We start from the raw sequence: 16,916 nt of genomic DNA on the forward strand, positions 1-16,916 counted from the left end.
CGACCGCCACCGTCTTCTTCGGTAGGTGGTGGCCATGACGTGTGATAGAGAAGAAAGAAAGAGTTGCAGAGCAACTCTGGCTTTGGGTTTGAAGAGAGAGAAGGAGAGGAGAAAATGAATGCTCTCTCTCAATTTCCGTTTTTATATGGTGGGTTGGAACTGATGCATGGGCGCCAAGTGGCCTCTCCAAAAGGCGCCACGCAGGGTTGACCACTGAGTCAATCAGGGGATCCTGTGTGGATCCTCCCACCGTATGGTGGCGCACCCTTTCAGTCCATCCATCTGATTTGTTGACTGGGTCAAAGTCCTCTGATCCAGTGGTTCAGAGCCTCCTCAAAAGGTCAACAGTTGACCAGACCTTAATGGCCTTGCTGGACTCGTTTTGGGCCAACCCAGGTTGGGCCCAAAGACTCTTTTTGCCAAACAAACCCCCTGTTTTGTTCAGTAGCGCCCAAATTTTTGGGCTTTTCATTTCAAGCCCATTTATTCTCTTTCTTTGATATTTTTCTTTGATTTTCTATCTTTAAAAATATATATATATATATATATATATATATATATATATATATATATATATATAGATATATATATATATATATATATATATATATATATATATATATATATATATATATATATATATATATATATATATATATATATATATTTAATTATATTGTTTTGTTATATATCATCACTATTTAATTACTTATATTATTTAATCAAATAATCAATTAATTAATTAATTAATTATATTATTATTACTATTACTTATAATTGTTTTTTCTTTCATTTTCTATCTTTAAAAAATTATATATATATTGTTAATATTATTATTAATACCTAATTAATTATTTATTTATATTATTATTATTTAATTACTTATATAATTTAATCAAATAATCCATTAATTATTTAATCAATTAACTATATTTATTACTATCACTTATAATTTAGATAATTTTTTTGTGGAATATGTGTGCATTATTATTTTGTACCTACTTATTTGTATCAAGTCTTGAATGCATATGTATGGTGTGTTACAATTGTGACAAGATTATGTCGTTTTCACCGATTTAAAACCATTCAAAACAATTTCAAATAAATCACATATTTCTCGATTCAAAGTCGAGCCCATTTTCAAAATACCTTTTGTAAGTCGATTGCTTTTAAAGCATCGCTATCAACCTCACAGAGCTTACTCTTGGGCTTTCTTACAATGAGACCTATTCGGTTTTAATTAATCGATTAGATGAATTATTCACTAAATAAATCCAATTTATTCACAAAATACAAATTTAAAACCTCGATCCAAATCGAGTATTCTTTATTAAGAATTAAAATACCTGATCACAATTAAACGGTATTTCACTGAGGAATAAAAGAGGTAATGGTTTTGAGTTTTCAACTCCTCTCCTCGATTATTTAAGCACGAACTCTTCTACTCGAGTAATCAAATCATCATCATTTCTAATCCCCTTAAGAACCAATAAATCAAATTCTTTTAAGAAAACAAAAAGGGAGATGACTTTGAGTCTTCAATGTTTCTCCTCGATTATTTGAATACAAGTTCCCTTACCTGGTTAGTCAAATAATTGTCATTCCTCTGCAAATTTCCAAACCCCGATTAAATCAAAACACTTTCATAATAAGCTAAATGAAAAAAGGAGATGACTTGGAGCTTTCAACCTCTCTCCCCAATTGTTTGAATACGAGTTCTCTTACTCGGCCAGTCGTACGATTGTCATTTTTCACCAACTCATACCGTAAGACAAATCATTCTCAATCAAAACTATACGAAAAGGGAGATGGTCTTCAGTTTTCAATTCCTCTTCTCAAATGTTTGGACATGAGTTGTCTTACTCAATCATTCAAGTACTCGTCGTTCATTCTAAAATACGTCAACCATATACAACCTTATTTTCATAAATATTCAGAAGAAACAGAAAGCGATCTAGAGTCTTCTATTCCCTTTCCCGATTATTAGGATATGAGTTGTCTTACTCGATTATCCGAGTACTCTCCATCCATTCAAAACACCTTAACTATTATCAAACCCTTTCTGTAATTAAGGATGAAAAAAGAAAGTGGACTAGAGTCTTCTATTTCCTTTCCCGGCTATTAGGATACGAGTTGTCTTACTCGACTATCCGAGTAATCGTCATCCAACCAAAAAACCAATCAAAACATCCAACATATTAATCCAACTTATCACTTCCGTATGACCAAAACCCTTTTCAAAAAGAACACCATTTAATCCTTTCTAATGTGCATAACAAACCAATGCTTAAGCCTCCGCCGAGAGTAGACAAGTCAACGTTTAGCCTTTAAAACGCGATCTAAATAGTTGTGCATAAAAAAAAACACCAACCAATCGTAGTTCCCCGAACTACGAATGCTCTGATTTCCTTATTACACCATAAGGATACGTAGGCAGGAGATTGTTGTATCTTCACGAGCACCCTAATAAAAAACCTCCCCTTTCTCATTTCCGAGGTTTCTATCCATTTCTATTCTCAATATTTTATAACCCAAAGATGACAAACAAACATAAATTAACACATGAAACACAAATTAGAACTAAAAGGTTCCCGTTGAGTATAACAGACGTAAGGGGTACTAGTACCTTCCCCTTACGTAATCCACTCCCGAACCCGAATACGGTTGCGACGACCATTATTCCTTTTTCAAAGGTTTTATCGATATTTTCCTATTCCTTCATTGGGATAAATAAAGTTCGGTGGCGACTCTGTTCAAACATTAGTTTTTTCCGCGACGATCATGAGGAATCGTATTTTTCGAGATGCAACAGATGGAGACTCTGCTGGGGACTAGCTCCAAGCAAAAGAGAGTGAAGCCTAATTTAGTTTAGTTGATGTATTGTGTGTTAATTTTGTTTATCTGTTTTTTGTTTATTCTGGTATTATTATGTTATCATAATTATTGTATGATGTTTTATTGGCTATGTATTATTGGGGTTCTCTGGTTGGTGGTACTTTGTGAGATAGGCTCTCCACCCGAGTCTGAGAAAAACCATAAGTTTAAGTTAGTGGTTGCGTAGTGGGCGCCCACAAGGAGTCCTCCTTGTTGGGAAGATACGAAGACCCCGCCTAGAAGAGATTCTTCTGAGATATTATTTCCCGACGAGTTTTCGTTACGACGATGGTACTCTCAAGTTGAATCAATGAATTTAGGGACCTTTTAACCTATTATATCCGGTGGTTATGTAGTATCTACCTGAAAAGTCCTAGACTTATTGGGTTAATACGAAAGCCCCAATCAGATGAGATCCCTTGGGCGTATTACTACCTTACAGTAGTATTCCCAACCTCAATCTATGACTCTGAGAAGCTTATTAGAACCTTGGACTCAAGAGTTGTGTAGTATGGACCCACTAGAACCCCAATCATACGAATGCCTCACACAAATGAGACTCTATTTGGGGATGTTATTGTCAGATGAGTTTTCATCATGACAATAACTTTTCTAAATAGTGATTGATGACTTTGGGAACATTTTAAATTTAGCATCCTCCAAAAAGAGTTTTATTTAGTAACCAAGAATACCCACTCTCACGGTCCATATGTTGACTTACCTATGGCATACATAACATCATTCATAACATAACATTCATATTATTTTATTTCCAAGGAATCTGAGTGTCATAAGTTGTAGGAATTCAAGAAACATGGAATCAAGCAAAAGAAACATTTACTCTTTCAAGTTCAAAGATCCCGATCTAAGGAGCTTACGTGATTTGGTCTCTCAGATGCACCCGCTATACAAAATTAACTTTGGGAAGAATTATGGAAATCTGCTCAGCATCCTCAACCAACAAGTAGACTATATAACTTTAATCATTTTGGCCCAATTCTATGACCTACCTTTAAGATGCTTCACATTCCAAGACTTCCAGCTAGCACCAACGTTGGAAGAATTCGAGCGTCTTGTTAGGATTCCAATGAAGAATAAGCCACTATTTGAAGGGATAGATGAATCTTTGCCCCTTGAGATCATTGTTAGCGTGCTTCACATGGATGAAAAGGAAGCAGAGGCTAACCTAGAGACCAAAGGGAATACCAAAGGATTTTCGTAAAGTTTTCTCTTGGAAAGAGCTCATACCCTATTAAAAGCAGAAAGTTGGGATGCTTGTTACTCTGCTATTGCATTGGCCATCTATGGCGCCGTCCTGTTCCCGAATATGGATGGTTTCGTAGACATGACGGCCATTTGTGTTTTCCTTACTAGGAACCTAGTACCCACTTTGTTAGCTAATGTTTACTGTTACATAAGTCATAGGTACACTAAGAAGAAAGGAATGACCGCTTGTTGTGCTCCTTTATTATATCAGTGGTTTCTAGAACATCTTCCAAAGACATGTGCTTGGGTTGAACAGACAGATGTTAGTTGGCCTCAGAGATTGGGATCACTCCGATCTGAAGATCTTTCTTGGTATTCCAAAGAATACATCAACATGGACATCATATTAAGCTATGAGGACTTCCCTAATCTACAACTTATTGGAACTCAAGGATGTATGAATTCTAATCCGGTTCTATCACTCAGACAACTTGGATACCCAATGGAAGGCCCTCCAGAGGCGAGGTCTTTGGAAGCTTTCTTGTTACTTGACTTTGGGGTTGAGAATTCTAGCTTGTTCAAACGAATCAAAGAGGCTTGGAAGAATATCAATCGAAAAGGGTAAGCTGATTTGGGGAGAGCAAATGGGATTACAAAAGAACCATATTTTCATTGGGTAAAGAAAAGGGTGGAGATGATCAAAATGCCATTTGTCATTCGGACACCTGTACCTCTCCCTGAACCTAAGCTCACCCATGTCCCTATTGAAGAACTGGAGGAACTCAAGACCACCATGGCAAAGCTAGAAAAAGAGAATGAAGAGTTGCAGATAAAACTCCAACAAACCATCAATGAGAAAAACACCATGAAGTGGGAGCTTGAGAGAAAAGAGGCACAACTTCAGGCACATGTGGAAAAATTCAACAAAGAGGAGCATAAGAGGAAAAAGATCAAAGTGGGATTAGAACAAGCTGACCATTGTTTAGATACTCTTAAGGGTCAACTACGACAAACTCAGAAAGAATGTCAAGACAATGAGCGTTGGTGGCATCTAGCCACGAAGGAAAACAAGACAATAAGGGATACACTTGGGGCTCAGATAAAAGAACTCAGCAATTATGTTTATCATGCAAAGGCTGAAGTAGATCAGGAGCACCGACTCAAGAATATAGCCACTGAAGCTTCTAGGGTTTCACCCATGATATGGGAGGAGAAGTATCGAGAAGTAAGAGACGCAAAAGAGTCTTCCAGGTATTGGAAGAACCAGCTAGAGTCATTACACCAAGACAGCTCCATATGGTTGAAGGAACGAGACTATATGATTGAAGATTATGAATCCTTTAAAAAGACCATAGATTTCTTGTAAGGAGATAGGGATAAGTTCCGTGCAAAGCTCTATGGGCTAGTGGGGTTCTGTAATTGGGCGGCTAAAGAATTACCATGGAAGTTAAGGGACGCAGTTGAAGAATTGAAGGAAGATAGCACTCCTCCGACCATAATCAGTTTCATTCTGCTCTGTAGAGGGTTGATGAAGAGATTCAAGGAAGAACTAGAAGAGCTTCAAGCCAGAAAGCCAGCAGTTTAATTTTCTTATGTCTTATATTTTGTTCCTTTAACAAATGTATTTTGACCTATGGCCTTTTTGGACCCCTATGTTATGTACTTGAATGAATGACGTTTAAAAATTACTCCATTATTGTTATTCTAAGTATTTCTTGTTTCTTCGAATTACTAAAAACTAATGAAACTCGACGATTCCCTGAAAATAAAATACGCATGACATTCACATCTTCATTATGCATCACGCTTCATAAAAATTCAAAAAAAATTACCCAACCTTTTACCCTTTATCCAACCAACTGACTAATCAACACCGATACGAGACGCGAAGAAACTACAAGATGACGTTAGAGCAAGTTGAGGCTAACCAAATTACCATGAGGACAAACATCAATATGATCCAAGATAAAATGGATCAACTGTTGGAGACAATGCTCACAATTTCTCAAAGAGAGAGGATTGAGGAGGAAGAAGCTAGGGAAAAAAGGAATGATGGCACACCAGGTTTGAACCCCCAAGACGAGAGTTACGTCCCCACCAAGAAGAGATTGGTTCAGATATCGGTGGGAGGCAAAGGAGATGGGGATCATGCAGAGCCTTCTGATACGTCTACTCATCATGGATCCGAAATGGGAGATGACTAGTAAGATGCTTTCTATGTGCCTGATCAACAGAAGCCTAAGATACTTTCGGATCCTGCTGCAGATAGGCTCCGTACCCTGAAAAAGAAGATCAAAGCCATAAAAGGGAATAATATCTTTGGCGCTTCTGCCATGAACATGCGTTTGGCATCAAATTTAGTCATCCCGGCTAAATTTAAAACTCCTGATTTCGAGAAATACAAAGGATAGACTTGTCCAAGAAGTTACCTGGTAATGTACTTCAGGAAAATGGCTGCTCATACCAAAAATGACAAATTACTTGTACACTATTTCCAAGATAGTCTGAGTGGAGCATCTCTGAGATGGTACATGAGCTTAGAGCAGGGGCGGATTCAAAGCTGGGAGGATTTGGCTGACGCATTTCACCACGAGTACAAATATAACTTAGATATGACACCCGACCGAATGCAGTTACAAGGGATGGCCATGAAAGAAAGTGAGTCATTTAAAGAATACGCCCAACAATGAAGAGAGTTGGCTGCTCAGGTAGAGCCACCATTGTCTGAAAAGGAAATGACCGGAATATTTGTAGACACCTTGAAGGACCCATTCTTTGATAGATTGGTGAGTAGTGTAGCATCCGACTTCGCACATCTAGTCACAATTGGAGATCGCATAGAGAAAGGGTTGAGGGATGGAAAGATTCCAGGAGCTGTGGAAGCCCCTAGCGCACCAAAGAAGTATTCTGGAGGCTTCCCGAAGAAAAGAGAAGGTGAAACAAATGCTATATCCAGAAGCTACAAGGGGAAGCAACAGGCTTCATATGGCCAAGTCGCCGTCGTGGTACCCATACCTTATCAACAGTCAATGCAACAACAACAAGTGTATCAACCACAAAATCAACAACATCATCATCAGCAAAACACCGCACCGCCAAGGCAATTCAAGCCAAGACCTCCAAGAAGGAAACTCGATCCCCTACCAGTACCTTATAGCCAGATATTCCCATATCTGCAAAAGGAGGGCCTTCTAACATTGAGGGAGTTAAAACCAATTGTTTTTCCATATCCACCCGGATACGATGCTAACGCCCATTGTGAGTTTCACGTGGGAGCACTTGGTCATACCTTAGAGAATTGTTTTACATTTCAAAATTGGGTACAAGACTTGATCGAAGCAAAGGCTGTGTCATTCACTCCGAGACGCCCGAATGTGAACACCAATCCTATGCCAACATATAAGGATGCTTCCGTCAGTGCCATTGAGGAGAGTGATCAAGGAAAATTGATCCGTAAGGTTAAAGAGATTCAAACCCCTATCACCAGAATAGGAGTACAATTGTTGAAGAGTGGTCTAATCCCGGAGGAGCTAGTTGCTGAAGAGAACAATGAAAAGTTGAAGAATTTTATACAACAAATGCTGAATCGAGGTGAGTTACAGATAAATTGCCGTGTCAAGAGCAAGCGCTAGGAAGAGATAGCCGTGGTGGACATCCTTTATGATGAGGTTAAAGTGGAAATACCTATAAGACCATTGGTGATAGAGTTTCCAGCACCGTTCGCATATACAGATGAGAAGGCAATCCCGTGGATATATCAGCCCAGAGCTTTTAAGCAGGGGCAGGAAGAACGACCTTTGATGATCAACGAACCAAATGTCACTTCAATTGTGGGGCCATCAGGAATGACACGTAGTGGCCGAGTGTTCGCACCAAGAACTGCTGATACTTTTGCAAAGACTAAAGGGAAGGAAGCTGTTGTCCAGATCCCATCCCTAATCAAGAAATACAAGACATGCACCTGTCTCCTAAAGCTGCGGTCACTCGTGAAGAGGCTGAGGAATTTCTGAGGATAATCAAAAAGAGCGATTATAAGGTGGTGGACCAACTGAATCAAACACCTTCGAAGATCTCCATGTTATCTCTATTGCTCAACTCAGAAGCACACAGGAACTCGTTGTTGAAAGTATTAAGCGCTGCACATATCACGAAGGACATAACGATAGAACAATTTGACGATGTGATAGCTTGTGTGACCACTGGGAAAATTTTGGGTTTTAATGATGATGAACTGCCGATCGAGGTAAAGAACCATAACAAATCCCTACATATCTCCTTGAAATGCATAGACACTATACTATCAAGGGTATTAATGGACACAGGTTCCTCACTGAATGTCATGCCAAAGACAACTTTGATAAAGCTGCCAATTGAAGGGATAAGTATGAAGCCCAACACCCTAATCGTAAAGGCATTTGATGGCTCAAGGCGAGCAGTGATATGAGAGGTTTACTTACCGACCAAGATAGGTCCAACTATTTTCAATATCACGTTCCAGGTCATGGACATACATCTCGGTTATAGTTGCCTACTTGGGAGACCATGGATTCACTCCGCAGGCACTGTCACCTCCACTCTGCATCAAAAGCTAAAATTAATTATAAATGACAAGATGATTGTGATTGGAGGAGAGGAATATATCTTGGTTAGCCACTTGACATCTTTCCGATATATCGAGGTGGATGGCGAGATCACTGAGACACCATTCCAATCCTTGGAAGTAGTAAATATGATGGCGATCCAACAGACATTGGAGACCCCGAAATCAGGACCATCCATGGCCTCGTGGTAAGGAGCTAAGGCTGTTATGGAAAGTGAAAATGCTCAAGACTGGGGCAAAGTGGTGGAAGTGAAAGAGAAGATTCCTTCTGTAGAGAAAATGTTCACCAGCGCTGGCCATATCTTTGGCAAACAGGTGGCAATGATCAGTGAAGAAGATCGCGAGGAAGGGGTGTCTGGCTGGATGCGACGAGCCGCACCTGATGAAGAGCTGACAAACTGGAAGGCTGTGGAAGTTCCCCAAATATTTCAAAAGTAGTTTTATCATTTTAGACAAAACCCAGTGCTCTGCCCAAGGCACAATGGCGTGTTGTAGGGCCTCCTTTATCTTTTTCAAGAGTTTTTATCAATGAAATGACAATTTGCATCCAAATTTTTGTTCCTTTCCTTTCGTTTTTATTTATTTACAAAAATGGCATTAATTTTTATGCACGCACTTTCTAAATAAACTGCATAAATCATAACATGCAGAAACACCACCGAGACCATTGATAACGACACTGCAAAGGTCCAATACGATTTTGATTGTCCAATCTACCAAGCTGAAGATGAAGTGGGGGAAGATTGCGAACTCCCTGAGGAGTTGGCCAGATTACTCAGACAAGAAGAGAAGGTCATTCAACCACACCAGGATGACGTTGAAGTTATCAATCTGGGAACAAAAGAAGATAAGAGAGAAGTGAGGGTAGGCGCCGCACTTCAAGATACGGTGAAGACAAGATTGATATAGCCCCTCCACGAATAAGACGACGTGTTTGCTTGGTCATACCAAGACATGCCCGGATTAGACACTGATATCGTGACCCATAAGCTTCCCCTTAAAGAAGAATTCCCCGCTGTCAAACAAAAGCTAAGAAGAACTCGACCTGATATGGCTCTCAAGATCAGAGAAGAGGTGAGAAAGCAGTTTGACGCTGGTTTCCTGGAAGTCACTAAGTAAGTGGGTTGCCAACATCGTACCGATACCGAAGAAAGATGGAAAAGTCCGCATGTGCGTAGACTACCGAGACTTGAACAGAGCCAGTCCCAAAGACGATTTCCCATTACCTCACATTGATGTATTGGTGGATAACACAGCTCAGTTCTCCGTGTTTTCTTTTATGGATGGTTTCTCTGGATACAACCAAATTAAAATGGATCCCGAGGACATGGAGAAGACCACGCTCATTACCCTATGGGGAACCTTTTGTTACAAAGTAATGTCGTTTGGATTAAAGAACGTTGGGGCAACATATCAATGTGCCATGGTGACTCTCTTTCACGACATGATTCATGAAGAGATTGAGGTGTATGTCGATGACATGATTGCCAAATCCCAGACAGAAGAAGAACATATCACCAACTTGGGGAAACTATTTGCTCGTTTGAGGAAGTTTAGGTTGAGACTTAATCCCAACAAATGCACATTCAGGGTTCGATCTGGGAAGTTTTTAGGCTTTATTGTAAGCCAAAAAGGAATTGAAGTAGATCCTGACAAGGTTCAAGCCATTCAGAACATGCCTACACCAAGGACTGAAAAAGAGGTTCGTGGTTTCTTGGGAAGACTAAATTACATCGCCAGGTTTATCTCTTACCTTACTGCAACATGTAAACCAATATTCATGCTTCTGAGGAAGAATCAAGGCGTAGAGTGGAACGATGACTGCCAAAGTGCCTTCGACAAAATCAAAGAATACTTGCAAGAGCCATCGATTCTGATGCCCCCTGCAAAAGAGAGACCTCTCATCATGTATCTAACCGTGCTCGACGAGTCCATGGGTTGTGTATTGGGCCAACAAGATGAGTCTGGTAGAAAAGAGTATGCCATCTATTATCTGAGCAAGAAATTTAATGATAGTGAGACTTGATATTCATTACTCGAGAAGACTTGTTGTGCACTCGCATGGGCCGCTAAGCGTCTCAGGCAGTACATGCTAACTCACACGACTTGGTTGGTATTTAAAATGGATCCCATCAAGTACATATTTGAGAAACCAGCTCTCACTGGTAGAATTGCCCGGTGGTAGATGTTGTTGTCAGAATACGATATCCAATATGTGGCGCAAAAGGCGATCAAAGGAAGCATATTAGCAGATCATCTGGCTCACCAACCACTGGAGGATTACCAATCTTTGAAGTTCGACTTCCCAGATGAGAACATCATGGTTGTTAAAGATGTTAAAGACTCCGAACTAGAGGAAAGCCCTGAGCTAAATGCAGGCTGGACTCTCATGTTCGACGACGCCTCAAATGTAATAGGCCATGGAATTGGGGCAGTACTGATGTCTCCCAAGAATTTCCGTCGACCGTTCACCACAAAGCTCTATTTTACCCGCACAAACAATATGGCCGAGTACGAAGCTTGCATATTAGGGTTGGACGAAGCTATTGAGTTGAAGATCAACGTGCTAGAAGTATTCAGGGACTCCGCGCTAGTCATACATCATATTAGAGGTGATTGGGAAACAAGACATGCTAACCTAATTCCATACCAGGATTACGTGCTGAAGCTACTCCCAAAATTCGACGAAATCACTTTCTCTCATATTCCTCGAGAAGAGAATCAGATGGCAGATGCCTTAGCAACTTTGGCTTCCATGTACAAATTAATATGGCCCAACCATCAGCCTCACATTGAAATTAGGCGTTTTGACGAACCTGCTCATTTCCTGACGACAGCAGAAGAGCCAAATGGTAAACCCTGGTTCTTTGATATCAAATGGTATCTGGAGAAGCGGGAATATCCGACAGAGGCTTCCAACCTTGACAAAAAGACCCTCCGGAGGTTGGCATCAAAGTTCTTCTTGAATGGAGAGGTATTATACAAGCAAAACTATGACATGGTTTTGTTGAGGTGTGTGGACAAACACGAAGCTGATCAGCTTATGGGGGACATACACGAAGGGTCTTTCGGTACGCATACCAATGGGCATGCCATGGCAAAGAAAATCCTAATGGCAGGTTATTACTGGTTAACGATGGAAGCCGATTGTTATCATTACACCAGAGCATGCCACAAATGCCAAATCTATGATGACAAAATACATGTACCGCCTACCCCGCTGAATGTCATAGCATCACCTTGGCCTTTCTCTATGTGGGGCATAGACATGATTGGAATGATATAACCCAAAGCATCAAATGGACACAGATTTATCTTGGTGGCCATAGATTACTTTACCAAATGGGTGGAAGTCGTGTCTTATGCGAATGTCACAAAGCACGTAGTCGCCCGTTTCTTAAAAAATAACGTCATATGTCGATATGGGCTTCCCAACAAAATCATCACTGATAATGGGTCCAATCTCAACAACAAGACCATGGATGAGTTATGCGCAACGTTCAAGATCGAGCATCACAACTCATCACCCTATCGACCTAAGATGAATGGGGTTGTTGAAGCTGCAAATAAAAATATCAAGAAAATCATCCAAAAGATGGTTGTCACGTACAAGGATTGGCATGAGATGTTACCTTTTGCGTTACATGGCTATCACACGTCAGTACGAACTTCAACAGGGGCAACCCCTTATTCCTTGGTATACGGTATGGAAGCAGTTATCCCTATAGAAGTGGAGATCCCCTCGATGAGAGTCTTGATGGAGGCTAAGCTAGACGAGGCAGAATGGGTTCAATCAAGGTACGACGAGCTCAACCTTATTGAGGAGAAACGCTTGAAAGCGTTAGGTCACAATCAACTCTATCAGAGGCATCTCAAGAAGGCATTCGACAAGAAAGTTTGACCCAGGGTGTTTCAAGAAGGAGATTTGGTGCTAAAGAAAATCGTGCCCATACATAAGGACTCCAGAGGGAAATGGACACCAAATTATGAAGGCCCATTTATGGTGGTTACAGCCTTTTCCGGAGGTGCTCTGATCCTAACAACTATGGACGGTGACGAGTTACCGCTTCCCACCAATACTGATGCTGTTAAAAAGTACTTCGCCTAAAAAAATGGAATAATAAAAACCGCTAAATCGAAAGCCTGAAAGGGAGATTTAGGAAAAAATGGCTATCCCGGTGGATTGAAAACCCGAAAGGGCGATCCAGGCAAAAATTAGGGATACAAATAAAAGAATTGACCCGCTGAATTGAAAACTCGAAAGGGCGATTCAGGCAAAAATGGGTATCCTGGTGGATCAAAAACCCGAAAGGGCGGTCCAGGCAAAAGTTAGGGATTAATTCCAAGGCGAAGAGATGTACTTTTAGGTATCTAGAATATTCCTCGAAGACAAAGAATCAATCTACCTTACTTTTCAAAACCAAGGTGCTTGGACTATCAAAGACATAAAGATCATAGCAGTGTGGAAACTCAATACGAACTCAATTTTCATTGCCATTTTATTTCTATGCACAATGATTACATCATTAAGGAATTGCATCTTTAATGTACAATCGCCCATTTAAGGGTCAAATCAATAAAAGAGAAATCTTCTCAACAAAAGTTGTGCCCAAATCATTTTTATATTTTATCTGTTTGTTTGCAAAGCACCTTTATTTTTGATAAACATCACTCTTAAAATTATTGGAGAAAATAAAACACATGTTTGAACAAAGTGGTAAAATTTCTTTTGAAATAGTAAACGGACAGATCCTTTAGTCTCCAAGTTCATTCTTATTTTTCATAGAGGTGTAGGACTGTTTGCAGACACCTATGTTCCTTTCAACCACTAATTCACACTTCTCGTAAATGTACCCATGGTATAGCCAAACCGGGGCAAGGCTCCATTACATTTCCAACAGAAACATTAAATAAATCATGGTTGGAGTATCGCGTGTTGAGAAGTCTGAACCCTTCAGTGGCTTGGAGCAACCCAAATACACTCTCAAAATCACCCAGTAGGGGCACCAAAGCTTGATCTTCGTTGATCACCCCAATAACAAAGTCCACACTATTGGCATCATACCCCAAAGCAAAAACGTCTTAACCGGGGCATATCCAATTACCCATTTGTATTCTAACATGCATCATATAAATCATTCATAAATGGTTTTCCTACCAAACAGGAAAATTAAAAAAAAACACAGTCATATCAATCATCAGCATACTCATGCATAACACTCCACAAAATAGGAATTTCAACAAAATAAAAATCATTCGTATTCCTACATGCACAGCCAAATATCCCCAACAATTGCATACTTGCATACATCCCATGCATCATCCCATGCATGGTGTTCCCACCCAAAGTGGAACATCATACGAAAATCAAACATAAAATATCAAGATCCAAGGTCATTCATGTATATCTTGGACATTCCTCATTTCCAAATGAAGTTATTACCCTGCATATGCTCGTGGGATTATTTCTCAGCAAATCATTTTTCAAACATTATGATTAATAATGATATTCCCAGCATTTTTCTTTACAATCATTGCTCCCCAAGAAGAGGTTACCCTAAAAAGTCTCTTATGAGTTTTTCCCCCTGCAGAGCATTTCTAGTAAATCTCCCTCAAAAGGATTCCTTTCTTAAAAATTTCCCCCAACAGATGAACAGTCGAGATACTGCTTCATTTATCTGAAGAATCTCATTTATGTGTTTGAGATACTGCTTCATTTATCTGAAGAATCTCATTTATATGTTTGAGATACTGCTCTAAGTATCCTCGAAGAGTCTTAGATTCAATTAAGGTATTTTTCCCTTGCTGGAATATCTTAATTCTATCATATAAGATGCTGTTTCGACCCGATACAGAGAATCTCATTTTTACTGTTTGAGATGCTGCTTCATCAATACGAAGAGCCTCATTTCAGATTTTTTTAGAGATACTGCTCTAATATCCTCGGAGAGTATTAGATTCAGTTAAGATATCTTTCCCTTGCTTAATATCTTAATTTTATCACCTAAGATGTTGTTTCGACCCGATACAGAGAATCTCATTTTTACTGTTTGAGATGCTGCTTTATCAATATGAAGAGTCTCATTTCAGATTTTTTTAGAGATACTGCTCTAATATCCTCGGAGAGTCTTAGATTCAATTAAGGTATTTTTCCCTTGCTGGAATATCTCAATTCTATCATATAAGATGATGTTTCGACCCGATACAAAGAATCTCATTTTTACTGTTTGAGATGTTGCTTCATCAATATGAAGAGTCTCATTTCAGATTTTTTTAGAGATACTGCTCTAATATCCTCGGAGGGTCTTAGATTCAATTAAGGTATTTTTCCCTTGCTGGAATATCTTAATTCTATCAGATAAGATGTTATTTCGACTCGATGTAGATAATCTCACTTTTACTGTTTGAGATGCTGCTTCATCAAAATGAAGAGTCTCATGCCAGATTTTATTTATACTATGCTAGCATCCTGGAAAAGTCTTAAGATTTAGCTAGGGGTGTCATTCCATTACTAACATATCTCGACTGAGATGTCCAAGATACTGTTTTGACGACTCCCAGAAAGTCTTGAATGTTCCATTTTACTGTAGGATAATGTCTTTTACCATTTCTCACTACATTTTCTTCCTTTAGTTTCTTCCTTGCATTTCCTAAGACAAAATTTGGGTCTTTTTGTATTTAATTATCTCCCACCGGGAATGCACGAAGACTGCTGTCATTCTTACTTTCCGGTTCGAGGTAATTAAATAGGGGCAACTATCATACCCCAATTTTGTCCGGGTAAGGAAAAATCTTTCACCAGCATTCACTACCAGATGTTATAGGGCATAAGCTTTATCTTAGGGTTTCTCAGCCCTTAGTGACAGCAAATCTTCAGTGACATTTTCATCTGTTAAGATCCTTAAGAAGACACCTATTGCATTTGTCTATTATGGCTATTAACTAAAGCATGGGATAGTATGTGCACTTTGGGACTTTTTTGGTTAACATGGCCCATTTTGGTTTATCCATGAGAACTCTTGGTTTTAAAAAGGTCCATTCACATAAACATGTCCATGATTAATATTGCAAAGTGTGGTTCAAATCTTTTTACATCACTGATCCAAAGTCCATTTGATTATCAATAAGTATTAAGAGACATGATTATTTTTATGATCACTTGTTATTAAGCTCATTTTCACATTTCAAATATATGTGCCAAATTTCTAAATCATTCATAAATCCTTAAACTAAATTTGCATTTTTTTAAGTATGCGTGTGTTGGTTTAGATCAAGTCACCATATGTATGTATATGTGTTGGTTTTGTGATTAAGGTTGAGATTGTAATATTTGTGGCATGTTTTATTTTAGACCTTTTGTCACATTTTATTTTGGTTAACATTAATGTGCTAAAGTTGACCAAGTTGAAAATCCAATTAAATTGCATTATGGCCCAATCTATTTTCAGTTTGAGATATAGTTTAAGCATTTTTTATTAACACAATTAAAATGTTAAGGCAATGTTTAAAATGTTAAAAATGATTAATTACATAATTAGATTCATAATCCAAAAGTTCACATAATAATCCAAAGGTTCACATAATAATCCAAAAGTTCATATATTAATTCCTAAAAGTTACATAATTAATCCAAAAGCCAATGCATAATCCAAAACGTCACAAACAGTAAAAAAAAACACTTATACATTATCCAAAAAGTTCTATGTAACATCAAAATAACTTTTTTAAAAAATGAATTTAGTTGCAAATCCAGCAGGTCAAGCAGCAAACTTGCAAAGACATTTTCAAAACTTTGTTGAACTCACAGCGCCCCCAATTCCAACCTCCAAAGCAGGCGCAAAACTTCCCTTTCAATCAACATCTCTTCACCTTTTTACAAACCTGCAAAACCAACTCAGAGATTAAAAAGGCTTATCAAATAAGCGCTTATGGAAAACTGAAAAATAATTGATAAAAGGCTCAAATTAATGTTTTACACAAGAGATCATAATGAACACTAATCCAAACAACTCTAAATCCACAGAATAATCATCCCATAAAATCTGGAAAAGATAACCTAACAAGTTATCTCAAGAACAAAGAATCCATCATATATATATATATCAAACAGAGATTAACAGTAAGAACACGGTTTTTTCCTAAAATAAAAGGAGAAGAAATCAAAAAATAATTTTAACAGTAAACACGTAACACTCAAAAGAACAACAGATGAGCATCAAAAGGCAAAGAAATAGAG

This window comes from Lathyrus oleraceus, chromosome 2 (genome assembly GCF_024323335.1).
Source record: "Lathyrus oleraceus cultivar Zhongwan6 chromosome 2, CAAS_Psat_ZW6_1.0, whole genome shotgun sequence".
NCBI classification, from domain to species: Eukaryota; Viridiplantae; Streptophyta; class Magnoliopsida; order Fabales; family Fabaceae; genus Lathyrus; species Lathyrus oleraceus.